The sequence below is a fragment of the Phlebotomus papatasi genome, chromosome 2, assembly GCF_024763615.1.
Source record: "Phlebotomus papatasi isolate M1 chromosome 2, Ppap_2.1, whole genome shotgun sequence".
Taxonomy (NCBI): Eukaryota; Metazoa; Arthropoda; class Insecta; order Diptera; family Psychodidae; genus Phlebotomus; species Phlebotomus papatasi.
In genome coordinates this window covers 75,132,342-75,140,790 of record NC_077223.1, presented here as the reverse complement: position 1 = coordinate 75,140,790, position 8,449 = coordinate 75,132,342, and the positions used below count along the sequence as shown (strand labels likewise).

At 34.7% G+C, this 8,449-nt stretch overlaps 1 long non-coding RNA gene across 2 annotated transcripts; it reads left to right on the top strand.

Annotated features, from left to right (window-relative positions):
* Positions 1–1,862: 1,862 nt before the first annotated feature.
* LOC129804386 (uncharacterized) lies at positions 1,863–8,087 on the top strand. Of its 2 annotated transcripts, XR_008751976.1 has the most exons (4): positions 1,863–1,900; positions 2,081–2,299; positions 2,895–3,542; positions 7,310–8,087. It is a non-coding gene; the product is annotated as an uncharacterized LOC129804386 (long non-coding RNA). The 2 variants fall into 2 exon arrangements; XR_008751977.1 differs by lacking the exons at positions 1,863–1,900; positions 7,310–8,087 and having other exon boundaries at positions 1,919–2,299.
* Positions 8,088–8,449: the final 362 nt, after the last annotated feature.

Below are 8,449 nucleotides of genomic sequence, written 5' to 3'. Positions count from 1 at the left end.
CACTGAATAGGTTGTCATAAATTCTGTGAAGCTTGACTCATATTTTAACCGCAACCTCAAAATCGTATTTTTCCATTGGGAACCTTGTTGAACCAATACTCTTTGTAGACATATTGTTGAAGTTATTGCTTGCAGTCGTCTACGCAATTTTATTAGCTGAGATTCTTTACAATATCAGCTTTCGTGGTCACAGGTGAAATCCGACCTCATCAGATCGGGCCCAAATTTTGGATCTACACGTTTTGACACTCATAAATCACGAAATCACTCATGGTCCCGTCCATGACCACTTCTGGAGAGAGAACGGAGAGAGATATCGACAAGCGATTTTCGGCAAAGGTTAAATGTCGTTGGGCCACTAGAACTTGATGGTGTTAGATCCACCCCCCCCCCCCTTCCGCCATTTTGGAATACCACCAAATTATGTTTTCTTAATAACTCAGCCTCTATGGCAGAGGAGTGCAAGAACCGTTGAAACCGAATAAACATCAAATGAAACATGTACGTCAATGGTCAGAACGCTACTTGAGCAAACTTATTTTGACGTTAATTCGGTTTCAACGGTTTTTTGCACACCTCTGCTCTATGGGATCGATCGGGCTCAAATTTTAGTATGTTATAGCTGTGTTATAGCTATGTTATAGCTATGTTATGTTATAGATCTTTCGATCGATACCAAACTTAACCCCCTCCGACCCCGCTGACCTGAGCTAGAGGGGGTCAAAAATTGAGTTTTCGAATGGCGATATCTCCGATTCTAATTATCGGAATTCGAAAAATTTTGGAGTTTTGGAAAGGTCTCGTTGAGTACTGCAACTCTCATGGCATGCCAATTTCATCCGATTTAATCGATTTGATCGAAAAAATCGATTTTCGATTAATTGATCTCGAATATTTCGAAAACTAGACGATACTGTTTCTTTAAATTTTAGTATGTTGTGAGTAGCTGAGATCGAGACCTTTCCAACGCTGGGTCGTACTACTCCCTTGATGTTCCCTGACCCGAGCTATAATCAAAAATGTCTTGACCGGACTGCATTTTCTGTATTTATAAAGGGATTTCGATGAAATTTTAGTATATATTATATCTGAGATCGAGATCTCTCTATCGATGGGTCCCATCCGTCTCTACACCCCAACCCAATGTACCCCGACCCTTACTGTATTCAAATGGACCGGATTCTATCTCTAAAGTTTATTAACCGATTTCAATGAACTTTTTTTTCTTTTGTTCGCCTTCCCCACTCAGATTATTTAAAATAGAAAATGACCAGTGATAAACTCAGATAAGCTTATGGTAGCTGAGATTCTTTACAGGCGACCTCGAAAAGTGTGCTACTCGGAGTGCTTGCAACTACGTGCGATTGGTATAAGTTGGAATTGGTTTGTGGTTATAATGAATTTAATCTAGCCATAATTGATAACTGATAAAATAGAGTTGTTTTCCATTATTATGAAACAATTATAAAAATGAATTCAGGGTTTCAAGATCAGTGTCGGTCGTGTACAGAGATTAACGTCTACCTGAGTAAGATAATAAAAACATATAAAAAAAGAAGAAAATCGTATGTTCATTCACAGGCCTCAAGATGCTATCTATAACCGTTTAGTCTCTAGTCTAGATAGTGAATGTATAAAACCAACTGAAAGATAGATAGATATCATGACGTCATTTTTCCCAAATTGTTATATTCTTTGTTTTTTTTAAGTACAAATATGTCTCTCTGGAGGTAAAAAATGCAATATTTAAGGGTATCCCAGTGAAAAGACAATTATATATGTATATATTATTTTTTGGTAGAGCTCGAGCAATAAAAAAAAAACAGGCAGACCCATGAAGTCACCAAAAAGAGTAGGAACAACAACTTTTTCTACCATCTCGAGTGTGTCATATCCAACGGTATGTACAGAGATCTCTTGTTGGCATTGTCTTTTGTTTCTACTGTCGACACTAAAACAAATGTTAAATATTAGCTTTTCGTTTTTACAATACAACAACACAAATAAATAAATAGTCGAAGTCGAAAATTACACTTCATTCCATTTAATACATCTTTCATTTTCATTCTCGCATACCAAGTGACACTTCTTTTGTATGGAACCTCACCAATGGAATGTCTCTCTCTCTCTCTGGACCCACTCTTGACCTTCCTGGGCCACTCTGGTGGAGTCCTATCCAAAATATCCATTCAACTGGAATGAGTGTCGTCGTGTGAGATTCTCTCTGTGTAATTATTGCCACAAGTTATTATCGCCTGATTAACACCAAAGGGTTAATTTATTGTTAAACGAAGAAAAGGTAAGTGCACACCAAGCATACATCCAACTCATCCTCATCTCAATGCCTAAAATGTTATCTTCCTGCTAGTAATATTCACAATTCCAAATGATTTCCTTTTATAATTGTTGTTGCATTGATCTTTTCGTCTAAAGACGAGACTGCAACATTTATTAGATTAATGACACAAACTTTTTTCGTATTTTCTTCAAGATTAGGAAAAATAATGTAATTCCAGAACAACACAGAAACTTTAAACTCATTTAAAAAAAAAATAATATTTAAGTTTTAAAGTACTGTAGAATTTTATGATCATTCCGAGATCTTCAACGTTCAAACTTCCAAATTTGCTTGGTTCGCAATCCCAAATTTTACCTTATAATCACTTTAAAAAAATTTGTATTTGTATTATTATTTTACTAGTACTGTACTTTTATATATTCGTTGACTGTTTAGTAATTTCAAAACCTTTAAAGATATAAGTAAACTTATTTGTACCTTCGGTATTGATCAAATCAATTTAACATTGTTTGTATTGTAATGCCCGAAGTATGGACTTGATTGAAAGAATGAGTTTTCAGGCCTTCTGGCCCTAACAATTTCATCTATTTTGTAGCAAGGTGTTTCTAGAGGATCAAACCTTCGCATCTTCATGTAACCACCGAGAGCCATCCACCCAAACATAAGCACTCCCATTGAGCTGGTGAGAAATGCAAGAGCATTGCAAATTGCTTTTGGAAGCTACTTAACACGCGGCTGTTGCATTTGAGAGGATACCCCACGGGCAAAATCGCGATGACAACTGGCGGATGGTGCTGTTTATGGTAAAATTCAGCAAAACGAGTGGATTATTTATGAGCAATTGCCATTTGATGTTGTCTGCTGGTGTGTACATTTTATTGAAGTTATGAGAAATGAGCAGTGGAAAAGAATCGAGCGATTGAAGGTGATTTGAAGTCAAGAGAATCATCGGACGTGGGAGACAATCTCGTGAATGGTAGTCACTAGAGATGTCTTGCATTCTCCATGTGACAACAACATGAAGAAAAAAAGATACAGATGCAATTCAGCAGTGTCTCCCAGCCAGTGAAGTGTCCCAGAAAAATTCTCGGGACAATTTTATGATTTTTAATATTCTTTTCTGCTCAATATTTGTCCATCCGGGAGTTTTTTTGGGAAGAATGGCGCAAGAGAACCGGTTCATGAGCAGGTTTCGCGCTCCTCGACATCTTATGTACCTTCTTGCACACCTATAAATTTAAATGTAAGTCCCGAAAAAAAGGCCCCAAGAAAGACACATGAAAATATGCCCATGATGTGATCGAAGAGTGTCCCCATCGGTTGTCGATGGATTTCCTCAGAAAATCACTCAACAATGCCCATCAAAGTCCGCAGCGCAAAATGGACAAAAAGGCTGACAAAGACCGAAGAAAAATCAATTGTGTGGCCTTTTATTTGCTTATCTGTTCGTGTTAATTTCTTCAGCAACCTCACATTGCGTCACTGGCCGCGAAAATTGTCTCCTACAGAAGATGGTACAGAAAACACAGTTCTCAGGCAAACATTCGAACCTTCTCTCTCTTCTTTTTATGGATTTTACCTAAGACTTGAGGAAAATGGTCAGAGATGTAATTTACTATGGTCAGTCTTATTTCTTCCAGTCAGAGATCAATTATTTGAGATCAGTGGTTCTTCTAAAGAATGCCTCGTGTGCTATTTCAATTAGCAATTTAACACCACTTTGCACCTCTCAACAATTTGCGGCAATTAATTTGTCCAAGATGCTCGCAATGTCATGAGAATTCTTCCTGGGAGGTGCTCCTCAAACATATTTCTAACCACTTTACCAGGAACTTCTAATCTTACATAATTAGTAATTCCAACATTTACATAAATGCACAACAAACTTATAAGAATCAAATTTCGAACATATTTTTGTAAAAAGATAATAGAGGAAAATGAGGGAAATTTTTATAGGGTGGAGTAAGCATTTTTGATAACTTCAAGCTTCTGTATGTAGGGGAAACTGGGGTACCACCAAACACTGCGATTTTTTAATCGAATATTGGACATCAGAGAATAAGACCTATAGGAATTTATAGGCACTACAGGGATGCTTGTCCACTGAAGGAATGGTCGAGATAGTCCAAGTAGTTTAGAAATAAAAATTAGTGTTTGGTGGTACCCCGTGTTTAGTGGTGCCCCAGTTTCCCCTATAATCTTATTTTAGAAATGCTTTCCAAATTAAATTAAGAAAACTTTCTGGGAGTTTTGGGGCATCTCATTGACAAAGAGGCTATTTCGAAACTATGTACATTCCAACGCTTTTCACCACTTATTTTAGAGTCATATTATTTAAACAAATAACGTAATTAATACATTAGACAGCCAAAATTGCTCACATGGCTAAAAGAGATTATTGCATTCAATTTCGATTGCAAATTTCCCTCCTTCAGTTTATTAAGAAGAAAAACAATTTCATTTTTTGGATTTTCTCTACTCACAAAATTTAAAATTTTATCGACAGATATTCTAAAAAACAGAAAACATGAATTCACTACCACCTTTTAAAACCAAAATTTAACGGAGAATATATTGAAAAATCTAATCTTTTCATTTACAAAGTGCGATGTGGTTTTTCACTTATCAAAAATGTTTCACTATGCGTTATTAATTTTCTACTAAAATTTAAATTAAATTTTATTGATTTTACAAAAAATGGATATGTGGAATATTATTAATATTAATCCTATCAAGATTCATTAATTGTTTTTCGAAATCTTTCCCGTATTTAATTAAATCATCAGTCCATTGGACTGTCCTAATGCTAATTACATTCTAATGAGAATATTTCTTCCAACTCCTTCTACAATGTTTTTATTGACATTGTATAAATGAGCAGTAAAATGTTAAAATTGAGCAGTAACAAAAAGATTTGAAACTGTCATCCAAATTTTGGCAAAGGGAAAATAAAGGGCTTTTCATTCTATCTGCAACAATTTTAATTAAATGTTAAATAAATAAATTAGACCAATTTTTGTAAAGATTTAAGTGTTTTACTGACCATAATTAGATATTTTATATATCATTTTTAATTTTTTACTGCCCATTTTGAATTTTTTACTGCTCGTATGTTTTTTTTCCGTTTCTATTGTCTCAAAGATCAAATTAATGTTTCCGTCTTAAAATATAGAAATTTCTTATTTACCTCTTTGGAAATGTTGTAAAAGCCAAGAACCCAGAAAATCCAAAATTCCGAACGCTAAAATTCCAAAAGCCGAAATCCCGAAAGGCAAAATCTTCAAAAACCAATATCTCAAGAGCCAAAGTCTTGAAAATCAAAAAATCCCATAAGTCAAAAGCCCGAAAGCCAAAATCCCGAAACCCAAAACTCCGAAAAGCTGAACCACGAAAACCAAAAAATTGAAAAAATTCCGAAAGCCAAAATCTTGAAAGGATACGGAGGGAGATTTCCATTTTCTTCTAAGATGCACAGGCGTTCAGTTGTAGGAGTAGCTATAACCCTTTGAAGAATTTGCGATTTTGATTTTCCGAATTTTAGCTTTCTGAATTTTAACTTTTGGAATTTCGGTTTGATGATTTACGTTTTCGGATAAAATAAAACAAAAAAATAAACTAACTGCAACAAGTTCCACATTTCGCAAAGTAACAACAATTAATTTTGTTTTGAGGTTCTTTACTTCAAATAAATTACTTACGCAAGCAAGAAAAAAGTGGACATTTTTCAAAAATATTTCTAACAAAGAATTTAGTGTCTTAAATAAATTAAATAAATTCTCTTCCTAAATATAATAATTACACTGAGAAAAAAACGGGGGTGCGATTAACTTTTTTCTCATAAGTTTAACACTTTTTAGGTGTAAAAGTATATCAACATTTTTTAGTGTTAATTTTACGCCTTTTTAAGGATAAAATTAACATGAAAAAGGGTAACTTTAACCCATAATACAGCTAAAAAGCATAATATTTACACCGATGTCGAATCAATACTGCAGGATAAAATAAACTTTTCCGGAATGTTATTTTAATCTTTTCGGATTTTTCTCAGTGTATACTTTAAAATTTAAAAATAACAAATAAAACTGAAAAAATTGTCACAATTTGCGGGGATCTTACCACAACAAACTGTTTAAAGTGGCTTTTAATGTTTGCAATTTCGGATAATTCTCAATATAAAAACCATTAAAATGTCCAAAATATAGTTCCAAGTTTCCCCTACATACAAAGATATATTTGATTAAATTGGCGTTGAAATACTTTCAACAGATACATTCGATATAATTTGATCCTTGAGTATTCAGTGGCCAAAAGACCATCACCACTTTTTGCATCTACCTCAACTTTGTCCCCATCCTCGAAGTGCTGGAAAAAAGTCATGTTATTGATTGTAGAAGATTTTGCCATGATATTTAGCCAAGGTGGTGAGTCAGAAAAGTCGGGAGAAACTCACCTGGATGCCTGGAAACACCAAAGAATATGATGTCGCAATGGCGCGAATAAAACTGTACAATTTATTAAAATGAAAGGTAAATGGTTGTCAGTTTTGTATGATGGCTCCATGTTTCATTTGTGGCAATATTCCGCAGTGTTGCAGTGAGATCACCTGAGAATCATCCTTCTCACTTCAGCACATTCGATTCAAAATGCCATGTCGGTTTGTTCTCGAAATAGCACCATCAGCACATAATCTCTGAGCCACCTCAACGCATATCGTCGCATTTAATAAATTCCCTGCCATTGATTGCGCAATATTCGCGCTATTCCAACAATTAGACTCTCTCGGCTAGAGATGTGGAAAAATATTAAGAATTGTTGCTCATTGTTGATCCCCAACACCACTGATCGAGTAACCCACAATGTGCAGACAAATTCTCAATCATCCCACCTGATTAGGTAGCTCTCCCATGTGTGCAAAAATTTTTACCTATGAATTATTCAAACTTATTAGACAATTCATTCAATAAATTCATCTAATTCATAAATTATTTATTCTCTCGCCCACATACATAGCAGAAAAATCCATCTGTGACTGCATGAGACAAGCCCTAAAAGAAATTTTGCGACACAGACAACGAAGGTTTATCCATTGGCTGCATTCCCGATCCAGCATAATTTACCCAGAGACCCATCATAAAAAAAAGAGTCCATTCACAAATATTTGAATGGATCATTTTGGAAGACAACTTCATCAAAACCATCCAGTCGTTCATCCGCTGGACAAACACAGAACCACAGAGCGATAATTAATGACCCACCTGAAGTAATGGATTCATTTCATTCATAAAAATCATGTCTCGATTGTGTATGGAGATGAGATTGGGATCACCACTCTGTATTGAATTTCAATTGATTCCTGACTGCTTTTTTTTGGCACACCAGTATCTCTATTTGATTCGACCGCAGGCAAAAATTGGATCACGAGAGAGCACAACACTTGAAGAATTAATTAAAGGTGTCAACTGGAAGGTGATTTTATGTGTAGGTGGCGACAAATGCTCTCAACGGGCTCACGAAGGAGAAAGTACTAATTGCAGGCGATGTCCTTGGAAGGATTATAGCTACAATCGAACGTACTGGCATTTAACATGACAGATCTCTTATGTTAGAGTTGAAATGTATTAGTTGGTAGAATTTGTAGATAAGAGAGTTAGAAGGTTCATTGATAAACAAAAAAAATCTCATAGATATATAACAGTTAGAAAGCTATTGAAAATTGTTCGTGTTTCCAAGACCTTTCTCATAAACCTACATTTGTCTCAATCGGTTAAGAAATATGCTCTCTGGAGTCTTTTTGGCTTTTGACGTCGAAAAATGAGTAATAGAAATTATCACAGTCATTACTAAATTTTACCAAAATTTTCGCCTGTAACACATAGTAAATCTTTTGTAATTCAAAGTTTAATTTCATATTTAATACCTATTTCATATGACTCTTTTACATTTATTCAAAAATTGGCTTTGCTTATGACCTATATACAATAGAGAAATTTTTGTCCATATTGAAGTAAATTGACTACGTCAGTGTACGAACTGAGAAAAAAAGAGGGTGCGATTAACATTTTTTCCTCACAAATTTAACACTTTTTAGGTGTAAAAATATATCAACATTTATTAATGGTTATTTTACACCCTATTAAGGGTAAAATCAAC